This window comes from Melospiza melodia, chromosome 1 (assembly GCF_035770615.1).
Source record: "Melospiza melodia melodia isolate bMelMel2 chromosome 1, bMelMel2.pri, whole genome shotgun sequence".
NCBI lineage: Eukaryota > Metazoa > Chordata > Aves > Passeriformes > Passerellidae > Melospiza > Melospiza melodia.
Window position 1 is genome coordinate 170,949,216 of NC_086194.1, and position 23,629 is coordinate 170,972,844.

Here is a 23,629-nt window from a genome sequence, read left to right on the forward strand (position 1 = left end):
CCTACTGATCATGATAGTTATATTTTTTAATTTTTATTTCTTTCCAGGTGCTGATAAACTGCTTATTTCTTTTTACCTATTCTTGCAATTTTGCTTGTGCTGAGGTAAACCACCCTCCTGCACCAGATTTCTGCAAAAAGCAAACAGATCCCTCCCTTCCCAGCCCAAGGACATCAGCTGCCCTCCGTGAGCTCTAAATATTCACCCAAATTTCCAAAATTGCCCCGAAAATCCTTTTAGCGCACCGAGATAAACGGCACCACGGCTGTGACCGCTCTCATTGCTTTGCCCGTGCTCTCTAATTCTGTCCTGCCTCTCACATTCCTGCATTAACCAGGGGGCAGCAGCTCAGCATCTGTCACAGAGAGGTCACAGGGATGCAGGGATGTGTTCCTGCAGCAATTCCCAGCGGCAGAGCCGGCGGCGCCTGCAGCAGTCACCGAAAGCAGCTGAGCAACACTCAACCTACAGAGCTGCTATCACGCCTTCCTCCCCGTGATTTGCTGCAGCTCCTTGATGAAGCTTGGATTGGAGCTGCCTTTCCAGGTTTTTCAGGGTTGGGACTCGATGATTTTTAGGGTTGCTTCCAGCACAAGATATTCTGTGATTTGGCGATTCCGATTCTGCGCGGGAAAGCTCAGGGTCGCTGCTTTTAGGGCTCTGTAGAAGGAGTTAAGTCAACTTGGAGAGGAGAACTAAAGACTTTCCGAGTCCTGCTTGTAGTTCAGAATACAAAGAAAAAAATTATATACTGTAAAAGAGTTTTAGAGACTGGTGGAAGGTGCCCCTGCCCACGGCAGGGGGGTTTGAGCTATATAATCTTTATGGTCCCTTCCAACCCAAACCATTCAATGACTCTGTCATGAAAAATCCCCCTGCCCTGGAATGGCAGAGATGTGGATGTTGTCTTAATTCCATCATCAAATCTTTCTGTGTGTGGATCAACAAATGCAAACTCCCTCTTAACAACATGCTCGTTGCAGTACGTGGGCTGGAAGCTCCAGAGTCAAAATCCAAAATAAAACAAACCCCAAGGACTTCATGACGATAAAAATGGTGACTTTTGAAACAAGTTTACTCAAAATTTATGGTCCTGAAGATTAGCTTGTGTGTTTCAGCATAGAACCACAGAGATTGCTTTGAGGGTGCACAAATGTGCCAGAAGGTGCCCTGCACACACACACACAGACACGTATGTGGGAAAGACAAATGGACAGGAGATAAATGGCACTGCAGATTAATGGAGTCTATTATACTTTCCACACTCCCTCTCTTGGTTTTAGCATTTAACATGCATTCAGTGCTCTACAGGGCTCTGTGAAAAGCAAAGATGAAGGGTTCTTTGCTGATGTGAATGAATGATTGCTTCAGCTCTCCTTGAGAAATCACAATGGAACCACCGTTAATAAAAGAGCCAGCACTTGGAGGATGAAAAGTTTTGGTAAAGAGAGATGTAGATTTTTTAGGTTTTATTTCCATTTTTAACGTTGCTTTTGCTGGTTCATGTGTTTTGTTGCCACCAAATTTTTTCAGTGGTGAGAGCATGTAGAGCAAACATCTGCAAAAAGGGAAAAAATCACATCAATTTCTGAGAGTAGGCATTTTCATCCCAGAAAATACATGTTTCATTAAAAAAATAAAACACCAAAACCCCCAACATTGCTTAAACCCAGGCAATTTTAATTGAAAAATGAATCCATTTCACTCAAATTGCTGCGATGAGTTTTGTTATTTTGTGAAGTGAGCAAGAAATCAAAGGCAAACAAACAGCCTGAGACACTTTTCAGCTGGCTGTGGTTATTTGTGTATTTCTAGTTAGGGGCATTAAAGCACAAATGCTCCTGTGTGTATGCTTAAATTAAGAGATGTGCCCAAACCCGGTTCCTCCATCAGGATTTAAGTGAGAGGGAAAAGGCATTAGCAGCAATTGTGCCCCTGGAATTGTCAGTGTGGAGCAAACAGGCTGTCTCATACAGCCATGAAAAATGTCCACCCTTGGACTAGCAGGAAATCTAAACAGAAAGGCAATGACCAAGCAATTCTTCTGCAGTCCAAAGAGCAAAGCCAGGTGGTTTATCATCTCTGGGAAAGTCAGCTTTAAGAAGCAGCAGACAAATATCCAGAGCCCTGCAGGGACACGGTGGCTTCGTGCACAGCCCTGGCAGGAATCAGGGGCTGTGGGGTTCAGGAGGAAGCAGCTCAGAAAACACATTTGTTACCCTCATCTCCAATTTCATCACAGGTTAGAAATGAAGGGAACCTCACCATAAAGTTCACAGACCAAACTGGAGCAAGGTTTGATTAACACTGATTTGCTTGATGGGGAATATAAAGACGATGTTTCAAAACAACAGCACTGGGGACACCAGGTTTGTTAGAAATACACTTATTTCGGCATTATAAAAAGATTTCATAAAGCTCCGCACTGATGTTAATAAACAGAGCACTGTAAATATCAATTATTTAACCTATCTGTGCAATGAAAATGGACTGGTATTTGCAACAGGTGTTGAAGATGATGCAAACTCCACTAACAGTGACACAACATGCAAAGAAATCCAATATTTAGCCAACTCCTGCTCTATTTGTTTTGCTTTGGTACCATCACTGGCAGAGGCAATGGCACAGCTTTTGGCTTCCAAGACAGGTGATTATGGATTCCATGAGTTGGGTTTCTCCTGGCATCTCTTTCTTTTCCATCTGGAAACTCCATTCAGGTGGAACAAGATGATTTTGGGTTTATTCTCCCAGGATTTAAATGTAACTTCACAAACAAGTCCTGCTTCAAACACGGCTCATCCATAGAGTCCATGCCCTTCTAAACAGAAATGCACCTTTTGGACCTCTCATTACACAGACAGACCCCTTTCTGTCCCAGAAAAACCAGTCTTATTATGCTTTGTTTATGTCCCACATTTCACCTCCCTGGTCCCAAACCTCTCTCTCACATGTCCTTTAGAGAAGGAACTAAATTTTCCCTCCACACCATTTCCACACTCCCAACAATAAGAACTTCACCAAAACCAAACACCATCCACAAGTTCTCTAATTCCTAAAAAAAAACAAAACCCAAACAAACAAAAAACCAAACAAACAAACCAACCCCAAACAATTTCACACCAAGAGTTTGCTACTATCCTATTTTTATATCAATCTCCCTAAACCCAGACGCTCAATTCCAACTTCCTGTGTAAATCTCCTCAGCCCTGGTGAGGAGGTGAGGCACATCTGGAGTGCTGTGGCCAGTTCTGGACTCCTCAGTACAGGAGAGACATGGAGCTCCTGGAATGGGGCCAGTGAGGGGTGATGAGGATGATATGGGGACTGGAACATCTCTGATAAGAAAATGCTGAAGGAGCTGAGGGTGATCATCCTCAAGAAAAGACAATGAGAGGGGATCTCATCCCTGTCAGTGTCTGCAGGGAGGGCTCAGAGCAGGGCCCAGGCTCTGCTTGGTGTTCCCAGCAATGGGACAAGAGGAACAGGCAGGAACTGATCCCAGGAAGTTCCACCAGAACATGAGGAAGAACTGCTTTCTGAGCACTGGAATCTTCCATAAAGGGTGCAGAGTCTCCCTCCCTGCAGATATTCCAGAGCCATCTGGACACATTCCTGTGCCTGTGCCCTGGGATGGCTCTGCTGGAGCAGGGAGGTGGCACCAGGTGACCCCACTGTGGTCCCTTCCAGCCTGACCCATTCTGGGATTCTGCATTCCCCAAACATCTCCCCAGCCACATCACCCGAGCTAGGACAGCACCTCCTGTCCCATGACACCTCCACACATTTATAAAGCCACTCCCAATCCTCACCTGTCCAGCTCCAGCATATGAGGAAACAAACCAGGGCTTCTCCCTCTAGTGCTCTGATCACATTTTCCCTGATAGGGGATGTCCAAACCACTTCCTCACCCACCTAAAATTCATCCCACATTTATCCCCACCAACATGTCCCGAGCCAGACCTGAAGCTCTCAGCCTGCCCGGTGCAAAAATATTGGGACCAGAATGGGAAGCTGCAAACTGCTGCTGCTTCAGACAGAAAAAAAAAAAAAAATTACCTTCATGACCCCTTCTGAATGTGATCACTTCCTCTGCTTCTGAGAATGACTTTAACTGCTCCATGCCCTGTGGGCTGGGGCTCTCTGCTCTCACCAGAGCCATTTCTGCTCTCTCTGAACCATCCTGAGAAGATCCCTCAACTCCACAGCAAGAGCAAACACCAAGTGCTCCACAACTTTGTTTTTCCTCTCTCCTCCACCTCCTCCTGTGCTGGAAGGGGTTTTGGAGTACAGTGCTATGCAGAGAAGGAGGTCAGCTGGAGCAAAGAGACATTTTAAAGTACAAAGTGAAGCGTAAAAGTCGATGTTGGTAACAGTGCTGGCGCTTTCTGAACACACTCCCTTGAGGCACTTGTGCCAAGATCTATTTTTTCTGATTTTCGGGGGTTTTTTTTGAGCAGGAGGCAGGAGAACAGAAAAATGTGAACATAATATAAGGCAGGAATCAGCTTTAAAATATGTTTGCTTGAGAGCAGGATTTTTTTGTTGTGGTTTTATTTGTTTTCATATTGCACTTTGTTCTCAAAAGCACAGAGATAACTGGAAGGAATTGTGCTGGGAAGAGAAATGGATCTCAGCAGCCTACTTGCCACCTATTGCTCTATCCCTTATACTTCATATGCCTCTTTAAATCTGACATCTCTGCAACTTCCTGAGCATAAGGGCAAGCTGTGAAGTACAAGGAAAATTAATATATTTATCCCGCACAGAGTGCAATGCACTCAAAATACAGAGTCTAAATCTCCAAATACTTTTCTTTCTCCTTCACTGTCCTTTCCATTCACCTTACATTTCCCTCTGCCTGGCAGTGCTTTTCGAGCAACACTTTAATTTAGCAGGCAGATAGATGTATCTGTCTCTTTTCAGGAATGATTACCTTTCCAAAACAGGCAAAAATCTTAAAAGAAATGCCACTGGTGAGACTCGTCTGCTCATCAGCCCCACATTTCATTACTTTAAAGATCCTTCAGGCTCCCAGGTGACAATAATGCATAATTTCCAGCGTGCCAGAAGTCGCTCTTCCCCACCACCCTGCAAGTGACATCAGACCATAAAGCAGACGAGCACTTAGATTACAAAAACACAAGGCACTTTATTGGCCCATAAAACACCCGCTAGAGCGGCCATGTGAATGAAGACCCCATTTTGTGGGGCAATAAATTTTGCCCCAGCACCCAAAAGGCACTGTTATTACAGGAATTGTGCAAATCACCACCCCTGGTCCATGACACAAAAACCCCTTAGACTGTGGCCAGGATGATTTGTGCCTCCACGACAATTAAAATGCACCACTGGTCGTCCAAAAAATTAAACTTCAAAGAGACCCTGCCCTAGTAAGAAACTAGTACAAATAGATAATAAAAGGATAAACAAGCAGAATGAAAGACATGAGGAAGTCCATTACAAATCACCAGGCTCTGAGGTTTGTTTCAGGTGAGGCAAGACTCTCTGCTGGCAGGAGCATTTAATGAACTCAGATACAGCAACTCTCTGTTTACAGGGAGGGCCAAGGGAAATATCCAAGCTTTCCAATCCATTCAGATGTGAAAACTGTGAGCCCCGTTATCAGAAACCTCTGCTGCTGATAGCAAATTTGTTCTCTAGGGGGAAAATGGATTCAGCTTAAGAACCACTGTTAAGAGTCCAATGCAGGTGCTTAAAAGAAAATTACCTGATGAAAGATCAATAATGTTTCTCCTCTACCTGAATCGAGGCTCATGTGCAGAATAAAAAATTCCAGAGACTGAGCCTCTGTTGCCTTGCTTCAACACAAGCCATTGTAAATGTAACCAGGGTAGGAAATGATATATTTAAAATCATGTGTTGAAAATCACATTGCATTTGTGCAGGTAGGGACCCAAAAAGACAAGAAAACAGAGAAAGTCACACTTATTGCACTGTAAAACCAGATGGAGCAGCCCAAACATGTTTCCTTGCAGCCTCAGTGCTTAAAACCAGCCTTTCATACAAAATAGGTAAGTGTGCTAAGTGTATGCAACAGCTGCCAGAAAGTTGAGCACATGGATCCAGCTGAGAAGTTCCCTAAATGAATTCAGCAGCAATTTCCATTGAAGGACCAAAGCACCACATGAGAGATGCTACTGAAGCATGTGACTGACTTTTCTTTTTAAAATAAAAGGATTTTACATCAAAACGGGGTCAGGCTGCAATGCAAGAAGCTAAAGGGAGTAATCCTAAATATAATTTTTTCCTTTTCTTTCCCGAATGAACAGAAGAATTTGTTCACCTGAAAATGGACTTCTGGAGTACAGTGAAAATCTGGGGAATTTCAGACACATGATATTTGGATAAATGGTTATGGATCAGCTGTTATAGAGCAGAAAGAGATTTTCCCCTCCTTGTCAGTTCACTAAAATCTCTCTGTTAATGTGTGCTGTGGTAGCAACAGAAGGCACATGTCAACTCCAAACTTCTGAGCTACTTTTGAGTGATTTGAATCAATAATCTTGTTTGATTTGAATCAATAATTTTTTGAATAAAACCATTGAAATTGAAAGTTGGGGATAGTTTATTATATGCAGAAACCTGCTCTTGGGTCACAACAATTCCCTGCAGTGCTGCAGGCTGGGGGCAGAGTGGCTGGAAAGGGATCCCTCACTATCCATTATTAATTCTTTAATTGAGAGAAAACAGTATCAGATATCCCAAATCCCAAACCCATTCTTGGTTTGGCTTTTATGTTTCAGGATTTCTCCCAGCTGAACAAACCACAAACACTGGGTGAGATCCAGACTCATGACCACTGATGCGTGTGACATCCAAGCCACCCTTCCAACCTCCTCTTCTCAGGGCTGCACCACCCTGGAGGCACCAAAACACAGACTGTGGCTCTCTAGTTACTCAAAAACCTGTAGGAATTGAGTGTCTGCTCCTTCCATGTGTTTAAAAACACCAGTTCCCTGGAGACAGGCAGATTTCTTTCCCTTACAGCTCTTTCGCTCTCCAGGCTGATGATTCCTGCACAGAGAATGCCACAAATCAGTTCTGCTCTCAACCCACAATTTGTGCACTGGATTCTGGCTGGAGCATTCACCTGGATCCCTTATCCCAAAATTGCTGAGAAGGTACAAAGATTAGGAAGCTGGAGGCATGAGGTCAGCATGGGTGAGTGATAAGACAGGAATGAGTCCCACCATCTCCCTTAACTGAGGCCTACAGTCACCTGAGGCTGCCAAAAGCCTGATCAGAGTTGGCCTTGTTCTTCTTGTTGGTCCAGGTGACAACCAGAAAATCATCCCAAACAACACAATTTTGTGATGTGTTGAGCTCTGCTCAGATTACTGCATTGGTGCTTTTCCTCAGAATTTATCACCCTTTTCCTTCCACCACTTCATTCCAAGGGTAAGCGAGGACTATCTCTGGTCAAAAAAAAAAAAAAAACAAGAGTCTATCAAAATGTTTGGAAAGCCCTGGAGCATCCACACAATTTAAATAAAATAAAATTAAAAAAATAAAATCACTGCTTCCTGATTATCTACGTTTCCTCATTAATGACGAAAAATTAAAAGAAATTAAGTCATCAATGGGTGGAACAGCTAAGAGAACTGTTGATATTTTTAGCTGCACTGCCAAAGAGAAATATTCTGCCCATATATTCCACCCTGTTAGACCAACATTTAGCTGGGTATTTTGGGGTTCTCTGAGCAGCTCCATCAGACCAGAGTGCCCACGATGGTCCTGGCAAGGCTGCAGCCATTCCCAGCCCTGCCTGTCCCTGTCACAGGCAGCCACAACTTCAGTTCAGCAAGATTTCAGCAGATTTTACACCCGTGGTGAGGTAAAATTTTGTGCCATACTTTCTATCTCTTACAGAAGATAAAAAATCTCTATCAGTGCAGGATCTTATCTACCCTAAAAACTCCCATAAAGGAACTTGCTGAGTCAGCTGTATTCCTTTGATTACTCCATATCAATCTCTTGCATAAATGTATTAATTTAATGCCACTTCAGAAGTGTGCTTTATTATTATTTTAGAGGCTGGAAGATGTCAGAGATAATCACAAAGAAAGGTCTTTGGTGCTGTCTCACTGAGAACAGAAAATAAAATCAGCAATCCATAGCAGCAGCTTTCTAACAATGATAGAAAATCAAATTGACAAATGCCTGGATGTTTGTCAGATCACATCCAGAATCAGATCAGGGAACTCTTTTCTTAATAGAAAGAAAATATTGCAGAAATCTCCTTCTTCCCTTCTGCCCTCCCTCCCTGGAGAGCTGATTTTTAACACTCCTTTGCTATTTCCCAACCAGCCTGGCACTGTCCAGGACAGTAAATTGGAGATGATAAAAAGTTTACCAGAGTTTAGACAGCATGCCTTGTTAGAAGAGCCCAGCAGTTCAGTAACAGCTGTTGTCTCTTGAGAAAATCTGTTTGCAGATGGGATGGTTGGGGAAAATCCAAGGTATTTCAGTTTCAGTTAATTGTTAAAAATTCAAAGCAGCTTGGAAGCCATCAGTGAAACCACACAGATGTTAAGTAATAATAATAAAAAACTAATAAAACTGTGGGTTCAGGAGAAAGCACTGACCATACCAAAGCCTATTTCATATATGCTGGCTTTTTCCATGTTTCCTGTTCAGCAGAACAAATTTTTCCTTTTGTTGTTGAAGAAAATAACTATTCCTTACTTGCACAATAAGATGAAATTTAACATTGTGACTGCACTAGCTGATTTGTTCAGATGTTGAGTGGAGGAGCAAAAAGATTTTTTAAAAGCTTGAGGAAATAACCTTAAAAAGGAGATGTTTTCCTACCCTGCATTTTCTGTTGGATTGTCTCTTATTTTTTCCTGCTAAGATAAAAAAACTGAGGTCACCCCAGACTGCTCCTTTCCAGCCAAATATCCAAGTGTCTCACATCAGCTGCCCCGTTCAAAACCTTTTGTTTTGCTTTGTTTTTCATTCCACAATTGACTCCAAGGACAATTTTTCCTCCGCACTGAAAGCACTGGCCAGGTGCACACTGCTCCCACAGAGAGCACAGCACTCGCTTTTCCTTTTACAGCACTATTTTAAAAAGTGCATTAATGAGCCAGGTTACTTCTGTTTTAACATTTTTGCTTCTTTCCTGCTTCAGTTCCCCCTTTCTGGTCTACTCAGAATTGATTTCTGCTTCTTTCCTCCTGTTTTCTCTGCCTTGTCCACGGGGCTGGGAGGTTCACCCAGCACAGCAAAGTGATGCTCTCATTTGGGGCTCTCACTGCACTTCAAATGCTGGCAAACAATATTGAAATCTCATTTTAGGACCAAGATGTAATTGGGTCTGAACTTCCCTCCGGTCCTACCCTGACGTAATTCCATTACCTGTAATGGAATTACTCTCGATTTGCACCGGTGTCTTGAATTGAACTTTTGCTTTTCAGGATTTATATATCTTGTTTTCCTACCATTTAAAACAAGAAGCCAGCCAAAGTCATTTCCAACTCATTTTCCCCTCCCCAATAAATTCAGGCATTATTACAGTTTATCTCTGTGACCTCCACTTGCTCTTGTACATCATCCATCTCATTATTCACGGTTCCTGCAGGACTTTGCATTCCATTATCTCCTATTTATAAACCCAGATGTCTGAGAACAAAAGGGGGCAGGGTTCTCCAGAATACACCTTTCTGGCCTCTTTACAAATTTTCTTACTCATTTCCAGCTGCTCCCTGCCTACAGCCTCTTCCTTATCCTCCCAGAATTTGTGTTCTGTCCTTTAAACACAGCTTCCCATGACCCACCTTGAGACTAAGAAAAGGAAGAGCCAAAGAGGCGTTAAAGGTAATTTGTGAAGCAGCAGAAACATAAGGAGACATTTGACATTATCCAGTTTTTAGTTCAGTCTAGGTGGGAAACCATAATTGCTGATGTGGTGGGTGATCACAAAGTGAGAGGTGGGAAGAAGGCTTCCAGTTCATCATCAAAGAACATTATTTAGCCCACACTCTGTAAATAATACTAAATTATTCAGCAGTGTAGTGGTGGATATGTTCTTCAAATTAAAAAGAAAGTGGAGAAATAAAAAAAAAAAAATAATATATCTGAATGCAGTCACCAAATGGGAATATTCCAATTAAATACAGGCAGCTCTATGTCTTGGCTGACTACAGAGCATTTTTGTGTGATCACCTCAATAAAAACACCTTTGCTACAAGATGAGAATCCCTCTCAGGAGGAGAGGAGACCTTCTCACCTCCAGCCTCTGCCCATCTTCACAGGGTGGGAGCATTTCCTCCTGTTCTGGGAGCATCTCCTCAGAAAAATACAGTTCAAAAGGCTTTGAGACACCTGCTCAGCCTCTTTCATTCCACAAGTGGAGTCAAATGTGCACAGCAAAGCCTTGGTGATGGGTTTCCCCAGTTAAGCACACTCAAGTCTATTTGTTAATTGTATTTTTTTCTTTAAATTTTTCGAATTTTTCTGGTGTCAACCTTTTACCTTCTCTTCTTGTCACTCCTTTCCCTCATAGATTTAAGAACTTTCCCCCCTTGAAGGGGCTTGTACTCTGTAACAAGTCACTTCTCAGCATCATTTATAAAAAAAAAAAGAAAAAAAAAGTTTAAAAAATGATAAAAGAAGTTAAAAAATAAAAAAAAAAAAAGCCCAGACTATGTTACAAGGTTCACTGAGAAACACCTTTTTTTTTTTTTTTTAATAGATCTCGATTATGGCTTGTGTTTTCTCAGGATCTTTTTTAATACTTCAACCACAAACTGTGAACACTGAAAATGTTCCACTCTGTCCTGCTGCATAATTCCTGAGTTATAGAGAGTTTTTACAGAAAAAAATCCTTTTATTTCCTTCAAACTCACTTGTTAAATGGTCAAACCTGGGAATGCCATTCCTGGGAATTCCTGATGAGTTTCTTGACCTACATCCGGACTCTGCTTTGCAATGTCCATCTCTGTTTTAAAAATGGTTCAGATAATTTCCTTTTTGGAATAACTTTGTGCCTGGCTCTACAGAAATGTGCTGCTGGGCAGGGCTCAGCCTAACTCAGCTCCTCCAGACTTCCCTGGACTTTGTGCCAGCTCTCAATTCCAGTAGAAATATTTTCACACCCACTTAGCGCTGACAAGAGAAATCACTTATGAGGATCAGGCCTGATAGCAAGCACAGAGAAAACCCATTAGAAATGCTCAGTTTTGATTCCAGTTAACTTTGCAGAGAGCTGTCACACTCCTTATCCTGCCTTTCAGACTCAGTAAACCGTGGAGGAAAACTCCTCTTAGGTGTGCCTGTGCTGGGAGAAGAGCAGAGAGATTTGAGTAATAAGAATGATGTTTTTAGGTGACAAGGGAGCGTTCAGTTCTTCATCAGAGTGAGACCTGGGCATTCATCCTCTTCCCTCTCCCTTGGAAAATGAAGCAGGTTGTATAAGCCAGAGGAGACACAGGATGTCCCAGCCAAATCCCTGGAATTCTGTGTCACCAATGTGCGGCAGCAGGAGCAGGGCAGGGATTGTCCCTCTGGGCTGGGCACTGATACCATGGACCACCAGACCAACCCAATTAAAGCACTTTAAGAATCTTAATTAATGGTACTCAAAACCTTAGGTATTAAAAATCCATCCCTGGAATTCTGTGTCACCAATGTGCGGCAGCAGGAGCAGGGCAGGGATTGTCCCCACGGGCTGGGCACTGCTGAGAGATTGCTGTGTGCAGTACTGTGCTACTCATGACAAGAGGGACATTGAGGGCTGGAATGCGCCCAGAGAGGGGCAAAAGAGATGGAGAAGGGACAGGAACAGCAGGAGCAGCTGAGGGAGCTGGGAAAGGGGCTCATCCTGCAAAAGGAGGCTCAGGGGGAACCTTATCCCTCTCTACAACTCCCTGGCAGGAGGATGCAGCCAGGTGGGAGTCAGGCCCTGTTCCCAGGTAACAAGTGGCAGGATGAGAGGAAACAGCCTCCAATTGTTTCACTGAAGGTTTAGATTGGGTATCAGGAACAATTTCTCAACCAGAAGGGTTGTCATTGTTAAACCAGCCCAGGGCAGTGGTGGAGTGACCACCCCAGAGGAGGATGTGGCACTTGAGGATGTGGTGACTGTTATGAGTAGAAAAGCTGCCCATTTTTTAAAAAGGTTGCAGAGTTCACAGGTTGGGCCAGTTGCTGCCAGGGTGGAGTTCTAACAGTTTGTTGCTGTAATCGCCTGTCCTTTTCATTAACTACCTGTTGTTGACAGTTAAGAATTCCCCCTTTTGTGAGTGACACCCTGCTGCTTCCTGGAGGATGGCACCCAGATGGCGAAGAGGAGGGGACCTCTGAGTTGGCATGCAAATGACCTCAGAACCAGCATGCAACGGGAGAAATCCCTCACCAAACATAGCTAAAAACCCCTAAAAACAATGAGCCAACACAAAATAGATGAATCAAAGTGATGACTAGACATGAGGAACAGAATCCAGTATCTGCTAAGACCCTTTTTACCCTTCACTGTAACCTAAAGGGATGTCAGCTAGGCAGAGGACTTCAAATGTTAAACCAGGGAAATTAGGGAATTTCCCGATGCTCTCCTGAAGATGAAACCCCCAGCTCTGCCCACAGACCAGCAGACAGAGCTGCACTCCTCCTCATCACTCCTGGGAGCAGCAGTGACGTGAGTGCGGACCCGTTGGTTCTCCCCACCTGAGGTGATCACTTTAAATAAAGGCATTAAAAGGAGAAAAGTCTCCTGCCCGTGTTTTTTTCAGTGACAGTTGTGGCAATGCTGGGTTGGCAGCTGGACTTGATAATCTGAAATCTCTTTCCCCATCTGAACTGCTTGACTCTGTAACATCACACCTGTGCAATCCGTGCCAGGCTCCTGACACACATCTCACTACGAGGCTCAAATGCCCTCACAGCCCCAAAATTACTCTGCCATTGGCTGAATGACCGTGGGCCAGAATGACAATGCCATTGGCATTGTGATTGGCTGAACATCCTTCACAAGGGCTCAGTTTCACGGAAATCATTTTCTGCCTCCACAGGAGACAGGGATTAACAACTTGACAGGGCATCTTCACCTGCAGCAGGCAGGGCTCTTTGTCCCCTCCACAGACAAATTATCATCATTCCTGGGACTAATGAAGAAAGTGGAGGTGTCTGGTATGGGCAGCACCAGGACATGAGAATACACAACACATCTCATCGTGCACAGCTCACTGTTAGAAAACTGCTACTATGGTCCACCAGCCCAGCCTAATTAAAGGAATTTAAGAATCTTAATTAGTGTCACTCAAAACCTTAGGTGTTAAAATCCACCTGCAGAACACGGGTGAAATTGCTTCATTTATTTTGCGTTTTTTATGCTAAATCTTTCTGAGCTCAACTTCCCATTAGCTGAGAGTATCAATCCTTGCCAACTTTGCTTGGCTTCTTCACCAACTCAGCCAAAATTGGAGTGATTTGTCAAAAAAACCCCACAAAACCTCCCTTGATGTCTGTGTTTCCCTGGATTTTGCAGGCATAGGGAGAGTGTTTCCTTATTCTTCTTTCTGAAAAGGGTTGGTTTGAAGAACTCACGTGCTGCTGATGTAATCCTGTTGATTTAGAAAGAAAACGCACAAAGACCTGATCCTCAAGTTCAGTAAAAGGAGGAAAAAATGCACCAACAAATAACACTAAACCAAGCAGCAGTTTTTGTTTTTTCTTAAGCTGCCCCTCTGGAAATGTCTGTGAATCTAAAGCCTCCTGTCCATCCCAGCGCTCCCACAGCCACCCCTCCAGCCCAGTTCCTCTGCATTCTGCAGGGTGAGAGCTTTTATCAGCTGCAGAATGGAGCTAAACTGTTCCTTCTGGTTGGTCAGAGGAAAAAGCAGCCTGAATCCCATCAGCTTTGGGAGAGGGAGATTATCTCTGAGCAGTTGCACTTGTGGGACCCAGCCACATATTTCTAAATACTCCAGAAAATAGAGTGTTACCCCTGGAACCCCTGCTGGCTTTTTGTTGCTGCAGTTACTGAGTGCTGGAATAAAGGTGCTGCTAACGCTGGGGTGAAGTGTGATTCCACTTCTGACTGACTTCACATTTCTGCTTTGTCTTTTTTTTTTTTTTTTTTTCCCTAATGTTCTTCTTTATGCAAGACCTTGAGTATTTATTTTGACAGTTTACATTATTCAGCAAGCAATTAAACTTTCAAATGTATTGTGTTCTCATAGCTTAAAATAGCTTTGGCAACATCAGTAGGGTTTCTCAATCCCCCACACAATGTAGATAAAGAACTTCTCTGTTGAAGTTTTTTTAATTCTTTTTTTTTTACGTTGCTTATTTTAAGCAAGTACAGTATTTTAGAGAGCCTTCATGTTTTGACGTTCTTACACAAACCAGGCAAATACTACACATGGAATTTCCCACAAAAAAAGTTAAAACTGGCAAATTGGCAACAGGTACATAAAATGTGATATAGGATAATGGAAGTAAACAGATGGAGTGTGAGGAACAAACCAGACTGATCAGCTCCATGAGCTCCTCTTGTTCATGGCTCTGCCTGTGCCCTGCACTCTCCTGTGGAAGGCTGGGAGGGGTGGGAGAGGGAAAAATATTTCCAGGATTCAGTTAAAAGCGATAATTAAAATAATTGTGAACATGCCCAGCTCTAAAAGCAGAGGTTTTCCAGCCCTTGGAGAATCTTTGTGGTCTCTGCTGAACTTGCTCCAACAGTTCCACATCCTTCTTGTCCTGGGGGCCCAAACAATCCAAATCCTTTGTTTGAAGAAGTGCTTTGAAGAACTCAAGGAAACACAAGCTACCAAACACAAACACTTCCAGTTTTTCCACATTTCCAAGCACAACTCCAATTCTGGTTTAATTCTTTTACTGTTTCGCTAAACCTCCACATTTTGCCAGCTGAAAACCAAGATTTTGTGCCATCCAGTCTTCCCTTTATGCTGGCAATGGCTGCCCACAGAGGAGCCACCTCTGCTCACTGCCAAGTGCTCACATTCCTGACCTGCCAACCTGCTGGAACTCTGATGGCTGAAAAGTTCAAGCTTTCTGAAATTAAGTAAAGTAAATTTTAGGTAAACACCTCGTTTGAGCCGAGACCTTGGAAAAGGCTTCAGAAGTTGAGTGATAGCACAGAAACTCTGTGTGTGTAGTTTGGATAGTGCTGTGTGATCTCACAGTGTGAAAAAACTTAGATTTGAGGTTTTTGTTTATGGTGATATATGGGAACCAAGATGGAGAATTTTGGGTGTGGATTAAATGTCTTTTCTGCACCTTCTTCCTTCTTCTTCATGAATCTGAGTAGTTTTCTCTGACTGGGTGAAAGATGTCTGCATTGAGGGTTTTGGGTGATCATAATTGGGTTAGAAGCATAAATAATATAGATGTCAACTGATTATTGGATAATTGAGACTTCAATAGCCTTGAACAGAGACCATCTTAGCTCACTTTCTTGACTTGTTAGAGAGAGCTCACATCTCAAGAGTTTGTAATAGATAACGATAATGAACTTCAGAGTGAGATTTCAAAAATAAAATCTCCTGAGTTTTATTCACCCTGACCTTAGAGCAAGAAAAGGCCTGAAATTCCAACACCAACCCACAGGGAGCCTCCAGCCAGAGATTTCTTGCTCAACTCCAGGACCATGGCAAAGTGCTCCTCCCATCAAATGGTGCCTAAGGAGGGCTAGGATGGCTTTGAGACATTCCTGAGAGCTTTTGAATGGAAATGGAATGGGAGGAATCAGGCAAGTGCAATTTCAGAGGTAGAAGTTTGGGGTTTGGTTTGTTTGGTTTTGGTTTTGGTCTTAAACCAATACCGGATGTTTTGGTGTTTGGTTTTGTTTTTTGGTTTTAAGTTCCACCTTGGTGTGGAAAGGAGGAAGGGAAGGGAAGGGAAGGGAAGGGAAGGGAAGGGAAGGGAAGGGAAGGGAAGGGAAGGGAAGGGAAGGGAAGGGAAGGGAAGGGAAGGGAAGGGAAGGGAAGGGAAGGGAAGGGAAGGGAAGGGAAGGGAAGGGAAGGGAAGGGAAGGGAAGGGAAGGGAAGGGAAGGGAAGGGAAGGGAAGGACATAATGACATTTATAATAATAATAATTTACAGTTGTTATTTCTTACACCATTCAATATCCTGGTGACGCTGGACTGAAGGACTGGTACCTGCAACTTTTTATTACAATTGTCACCACTCCCTGTGAACACACCTCAGCTGTCTCTGCTCAACAGAGCAAGGATCAGATGCTACTTTTTTTTTCCCCTCTGTCATTTAACATGAGACAATCTCCCTTTCTCCCTCTAGTAACCCCTGCTCCCCTGTAATTTATTGTCCTATTCCTCTTGGCTTCAACCACCCAGTGCCAGAGGACACAGGCAGGCAGTGGTTCAGCTGATAGCCTTAAAATCTAAAATTTGCATAGATTTTCCACTCTTTAAGTTGCACTTTCAAGTGAAGGGATGTCTCTGCAGAAGATCTTGCAATTTCTGCACTGCAATCCAGTCCCACCCAGGAACCACAGCAGCCCCAACAACCTGCAGAAAAAGGAGTTTTTTCTTCCAGAGCACTCAGGACAATCTTCCTCCTTTCCCCAGGTAACAGAGAGCAAATTTCTGTAGTTGTTCTGGCCTGAGAACAAATGTAGGACATTTTTAGGCAGAGGTAACCTTTTTTCATCAAAACAAGTGGTAGAGCTGGAATAAGCTTTAGGCCTACAAGCAACTCCCTGTACAGCTAAAGGAAACTTATTTATTTTTACAACTCTAACACTGGGTCTAATAAAAGATGCCAACTCTTTAACACCCAGACTGAGCTAGGCCAGGTCCCTCTGAAGAGCACAGTGCTGAAATACCTGTCTTTACATGGCAAAGCCTAAGCTTGGTCTGCTCACACACCCTCCTCCCAGATAAAAGTACGATATATACCCCCATATATATAATATATGTATATGTATATGTATATGTATATGTATATGTATATGTATATGTATATGTATATGTATATGTATATGTATATGTATATGTATATGTATATGTATATGTATAAATATTAATATTAATATTTTATATATAAAATATATATTATGTATATGGAGGTATATATACATATTATATATTTTTGTATATGTATATATAATATATATATTATATTTATATATAAGATATATATATAATATATCATATATATATATTTTTATATATATATAATATATATAATATATTTATACACCCAGACAAAAAGACAAAAAGTGGTGTTTTTCTGACTTGCTTTGCAAGGCTGCTGTCACACACAGCATCACAACTCTTCCTTTCCTTTCCGTTTATACAAAAAAATTAAGGGAAAAAATAAAAGCCACCTCTAACTTGAGGCTCACCAGAGGAAACTCATCTGCAAAACTGGCAGGTCCCCCTCACTGCTTGTCCCCTGTGTAGGAGGAGGTGACCACAGGGATGTCCCAGCCATGTGTGGAACGGAGGAAGGGCCACAGCAGGGTGGGGACCTCCAATTTGGTCTCTGAAAGGCAGAGCCAACAGGCAAGGTCACACAACCTGGCATTCTGGATGAGCCATGAAATTTCTGTCCACCCCTGCTGGCTTGTCACAGCCTTGAGATGGTGAGAGATGGTTTGGAGGCAGCCTGGGAATGTGAGGAGGGGATGGTTGGTTGCTTGAGCCCTGCTGATATTTTCTTTGCTGTATTCACCACTCTGAGCACTTTGGACTCCTCAGCACCATCCTCAAATCAAAGGAGCTTTGCTGAACCAAGAGCTGTGCTCAGCCCCCAGGGCTGGTTTAGGTAAAAAACAGCATTCCCATGGCTTATTTAGGTAAAGAACAGCATTCCCAAGGCTGGAGCTGGCTGTTTGTAATCCCTGGTTTCCTAGGAGACATTTTCCATGGGATGAAAACAGTGACTCACTGGGCTGCGGGAGTGTCCCTGCTCCCTCCTCCTCCTCCTCAGAGATCAGCCCCCTGCTCTTTGTCTCCTGTGAACACACCAGAGCTCCCATTTCAGCACCACATTAATTCACACTTGTTTTGAAGTAGCCCCTGGGGAAAAATAAAAAGCCTTCTCCTCCCATCTCCCTCAAAGACCGGATTGTGGAGGTCAGTCCCAACAAACCCATCCCAAAGTGATTGATCACCACCCAGGCTGTCCTCAGACATTAATGAGCCACCAGCATTAATCCAATGTTCGTGATGGAGAAAGTTTAATTAACAAATCGTGGTTTTATGCGGAATTTAAGATTCAGATGATAAGAGGGAGTTTGAATACCACCCTGACAGGCAAAGGCAAAATGTTTTAACAGTCATTAGTTTAATCATCACCCAATAGTTTAGTTCAGTGCCAGGACAAGCAAAAGGCTCAGGACAGAGCAATGGAAGATCTTTTGAGGCAAATCAAGGAATGCAGGAGGAATTGGAAGAAGCACCAAAAAAATGAAGGAAATTCCAGGAGACTCCCAGAAGGTAAAAAACAAAACCAAACCAAACCAAACAAAAAACCAACCAACCAATCAACCAAAACAAAACAATAAATAAAACAAGCAAGCACACAAACAAACCCAAACCAACCTAACAAAACCAATGAACCCCCACTGCCAAAAAATGCCAAACAAACAAACAAAAACAAAAAAAAAAATAAACCAAGACAAGACACCCCTCCCCAAAAAAAAAAAAAAAAAAAAAAAAAAAAGGTGTGATTTAGAAGCTGTGAAAGGGACAGGAACATTATCCTTCCCAAAACAATGACACCCCCATCAATCATCCCCATCACTTCAGGCCTGTTTGCCCCTTACAAAAGCAAAGGCAAAACCCAGTGTGGGAAAGATGGGACAAAACACACAAAAAGCACAAAACTGAATCCACAACAAAGGGGTGGGGATAAACCAAGTTAATACTGAAAGTTGCACATGAGCAGCATAATCCTTTGGGTAGGAAAATCTTTTATTAAGAGGAGAACAGGAAGGATGAAGAGAATCTTTGCATGGAAAAATGACAGAGCTGATGTTTTCTGTTTGATATTTCCCTGTAATGGGAGGAATTTCAAATTTATCAGGCATGAAAAAATAGTGACCATTGCCTACATCATTAATTAAAAAATAAAAATAAATCAAATTTAATTATTAATTAAACTATGCAAGTCCTCAACACCTTCTGTAGAGCACATCCTTTTTGTTCAGGGACACACACCTGTGCAAATATTCAGTATTTTTTATACCCACTTGAAGAAGGAGTTTTTGCCAATATAAAACCTATAGAAGACCTTTGGGTAGCTTGTGCTACACATTGAATAGTAAATCCCATTTGTTGCTTGCCCTCAGATTAAGTGAGCAACCCTGGAAAAGAGGGGCTGCAGTCCAAACCTGTCACCAGAATTTCACCTTTTTAGAACTGCGATGCTTGGTCCTCAAAAGTAATTTCTAATTAGGGACACTTTGGTCACTCTGCATCATTCATTCCCTATTCCAAAATCATTTCCCAAATCTGGAAGAACTGGCAATAACACAGGGTCATTTCTCACACTGACCTCAGCTCTTAACACATTTAAGCCTCAATCCTCTTTTCTGGGACAATGTGGGTTGTCACTTTTTTTTTATTATTAGTCACACCAAAATTTGTTGTTTCTACTTGCTGGTGTGACCAGAAAAGTAGTCAGAAAAGATGATTTTGCCATCATTTAGCAAAAAGCCACAGTTTTTGGCCTGACCTGACAGTACAGGGTCTCAAAGACGGAACTTGACCTGAGCCCATCTGGGCTTATTTCAGCTGCTGTAACAATGATCTGGATGATTGCCACTGACTGAATTTGTTCTGGTTTTGTGTCAGCTCACAGAAATAACAGGTGACTGCTCTGTGTAAAGCCTGGATTAAAATGAGGAGTGGCTGAGTGCAAGCACAGGGGAACAGCAGCAATCCCAGTCTGAAACACAGCAGCGCTGCCCTGTGAACAGGTAAGAACTTTGGGGATGGTGAGGACTTTTTATAGGCAAAAAAGGACAAAAAACCTGAATAACTGGGAACCAGAAAAACCAGAAGTTCCAGCAAAACCAATTTAAATTATATTATTAATTAATCAGCTGTAGAAATTAGATAATTTGGACAGTAAGAGTGTGAAAAAATTCATTAGATTAACAAGAAAATTGGACTAAGAATAAAACCACTGTGCTCCCTTTTGACCCCAACAAGTTTTGGGGAATAACAAAATGTACCACCCTGTGGTGCTGCAAGGCTGGGATGACTGGAAGATTCCAGGGACTCACTGCCAGGAAAATTGATGGGATTGATCTGCTGGATCCTCCAGTCCCCTAGAACACCTGCCCTGAGAGACACAGCCCTGCTTTGGGAGTGAAATATTCATCCTGACAGTGACCAAAACACCTCCCTGCAACCTCTCTCATCCTTGCCACTGTCACAGCTGCTTCTGGCACAGCTGCTGCCCCAGCAAAGCAAACACTGTGGGAGTTTTTCGCACCTTGTTTTGCTGTTCAAGGCGCTGCTGACTAAAGCCATCATAAATACCAGCAGCTCGGACATCCCTGCAATGGAGGCAGGGTGGAGGTAAATTTAGGTGTGTGCCAAACCAAATGCTCAGGCTGTGATGAATTATTATAAGCCTTGCAACTTCACTTGTAATATTTCACCCAGAGACATTGGCTTTAGTCAAGAACTCAAGTCAAAGAGCAAATTTAAGCCTGACTACTTCCCCAGGGTGAAGGGTAAACCAAATTAATTTTATAGAACATTTGTTGTCACGTTATAATATAATTTATTTTGCTTGTTTCTTCTAGAAATGCAGATTTACAGGACAAACTATTTGGCAATAACAGAGGTTTTTATCTGAGGAATAAAACCAATAAGAACCATAATGGGGCAGGGCCACCCCAGGAGGGCTACAGAAATACAAGCATTGAGTTTGTTTACACATTTTCAAACAAGTCTGGTAATTTATCAAAGCCAAGAAATGAATAAAAATAAGTAAATAAAAGCCAGCAGGCCTTTTTTAGTGTGTTTAAATCAGGCCATCCCCTAATTACCCCATTAAGGAGTGCTCTACACCCAGGATGTGCAGTAATGCTTCTGTCAGAGGACAAACCTGGAGACTGGGAATGAGCAGAGGGGTGGACAACGGGCTTGACACATCCTTTTTATCCAAGCATTCCTGTTTTCCTCTTCTCTTGGAGACTGGATGGCTAAAATAACGCGGGCAGTTGTTCCTAGGTCTTTAAAAAGGAGGTGCCAACATCATCTAAAAGCTTAAAGCCTCAAACATTGTCCGTGTCCCATACTTTGTTATGGGGGTGCTCAGGGCCCCTCTGTTTCACCCTTTGAAAACCAAATTAGTCTTTCTGCATTACTGCACTCTAAAGACATTGCAACAAATTGTTTAATAATAAAATAATTTTGGGTTATATGTGAAGCATGAGGTTGAAGAAATTCCAGAGGAATTGTTTTACCACATTCCAGTACCATGGATGTACAGAACATTTTTTTCTTAAAACATTTCCTCTGAATAAAATTGGGATTGGGACGGCTGTGGAGCCAGTCTTAAGGCTTTATAGGAAATAAAGGATTGTACTTTTTAAAAAATTTTTGCTTGTCTGTCCTTATTCTCACCAATCTGGATTTCAAAAGCCAGAGTTTAATGTTCCACCATAAACACAGCTCAAAGTGCACAGACAAGTGTTAACAGCAAAAAACTAAAGAGGGCAAAATGATTTAAAAAGGATTAAAAATAATCTGTTCATTGTTATTTTGCATATTGAGTAATTACAGCTGTGACAAGTAAATTGAATTAAAAATCACTCCAGTCCCCAAAAAAACCCAACAAACATTACCACAAAATAGCCTGAACCCACTACTGAAGGAAAATACAAATCATCACAAATATTGTGCATCTTCCCCAAGGCCTCAGACATTTATGTATCAAGCAGCACCTCTTTAAATGCTGAAAAAACCCCACAAATGGCTGCATATTACCATCAGGTAATCCCCAGGTGAGCAGACTGCTGCCTATAGGTGTGTGCTAAGATTGTACAGCTCCAGTCAAGGACACCATCTGGTGTCACAAGGAACTGAAGTATCCATGAAATCAGCATTTAATTAAGAAAGTCATAATATGTGATTGTATTAGATCACAGAAATAGTGAATTTTTAATGTTGGAAAGGACCTTTAAGATGATTAGTCAACCAGCATGATGTTCACCATTAAACCATGTTCTCAAGTGCCACATCCCCTGGTTTTTGAACACTTTCAAGGATGGAGACTCCACCACTTCCCTGGGCAGCCTTTTCCAACGCTTGACAAGACCTTACACGATGAATTATTTCCTAATACCCAACCTAAACCTCCCCTGGTGCAACCTGAGGCCATTTCCTCTCATCCTGACGTTTCCTGAGATAAGAGGTTGACACTCACCTCACCACAACCTCCTTAGTTAATGTAAGGTCCCCCCTGAACCCCATTTCCTTCACACCAACGCCACTTCCAGCTCCTTCTGTGCTTCTCACGAGACCAAATCTTTAAGCCAGCGAAATATTAAGAAGAGTGCCCCAGAAAACACAGCAAATTCACAGGCACAATAAATAAGGATGCACAGGATACAAGGCAAGCAAGCCAGAGTGTAAATCTGATGCTGCATCCACCAGCATGGAAGGAATCGAGCTATAAAAGCCATAGGAAAGGTCATGAAAGAAGGGAGTGATTTTTATTAACCCCATTGATGAGAGAGGGAAGGGGCTGAAAAGAGCAAGTATGATGCTTATGGGTACAAACAAAAGGATGGTGTCAGCTTTCTGTGTTTTATCTGACTTCATTATGTACAGCATTCTTTTGAAGCCAATCCTGTTCTTGTTCCACCCAGGAATTATTCCGAGTTTGTGTTTTCTAGGCATCTCTGCAATTTTACAATCATCCCACACTGTGCCAAGGGTAGTTTAAAATGTCATATGAGGTTCTTTACTCACGTTATTTATTTTTTTTTCCCCCCTGGTTTCTCTGAACACTGTTTTGTTCCTGCTTAGGCAAACTTTGATTTCAGCTAGAAACTCTATCCCTCCACGAAAACAGAAGGCAATGGGGAAAACAGTGAGCCATTCACACGTTCATCATAAATCTCTCCTCTCTCACAATAAACAGTCCATCATGTTCCAGCTCCCCCTCACGCTGATGATTTTCCCACTCCAAAAATGCCAGATTTAATGCCTCCTTCAGCTCCTACTCCCCTCTTTGTGCCCTCATCTGCACCATCATTTATGAATAAAAGGCTGCCTGGGTCATCTTTTATTAAGCTACCACATTTTCTCCATGGGTCCAACAGCTCCTGCTGATGTTAATAAGACTCTGTACAGAGAAACCTCACAGAGGGATGTCACACCAGCAGCTCTGGAGCCTCTCACACAATGGTTTGGGTTGGAAGATCATTTAGTTCCAATCTCCCTCCATAAATTCTCCTGTCCAGGTGTTAATCAACATGCAAAAGCAGCAGATTTGGCCATGGTCCAGCCAGGAGGGTTCCTGGTGAACTGTTCAGAGAATCCTGCATTATACAACAAAGGGAGCAGCTCTTTGCACCACAGCTTTATTCTCACAGCTTGTTAGTTTTAAGCCTAATCAGCATTGAATAATTTCTTAATGCTTTAGAAGATAATAA

At 42.5% G+C, this 23,629-nt stretch overlaps 1 protein-coding gene and 1 long non-coding RNA gene across 4 annotated transcripts in view; both read right to left on the bottom strand.

Moving 5' to 3' along the window:
- The window catches only part of TSNARE1 (t-SNARE domain containing 1), a 469,351-nt gene that overhangs the window by 262,830 nt on the left and 182,892 nt on the right, over window positions 1-23,629 (bottom strand). The gene's annotated exons all lie outside the window — the stretch shown is intronic.
- Window positions 1,058-16,590, bottom strand: LOC134430714 (uncharacterized). Its single transcript, XR_010030901.1, has 2 exons — window positions 16,512-16,590; window positions 1,058-1,558 (listed from the first exon to the last, which is right to left on the bottom strand). It is a non-coding gene; the product is annotated as an uncharacterized LOC134430714 (long non-coding RNA).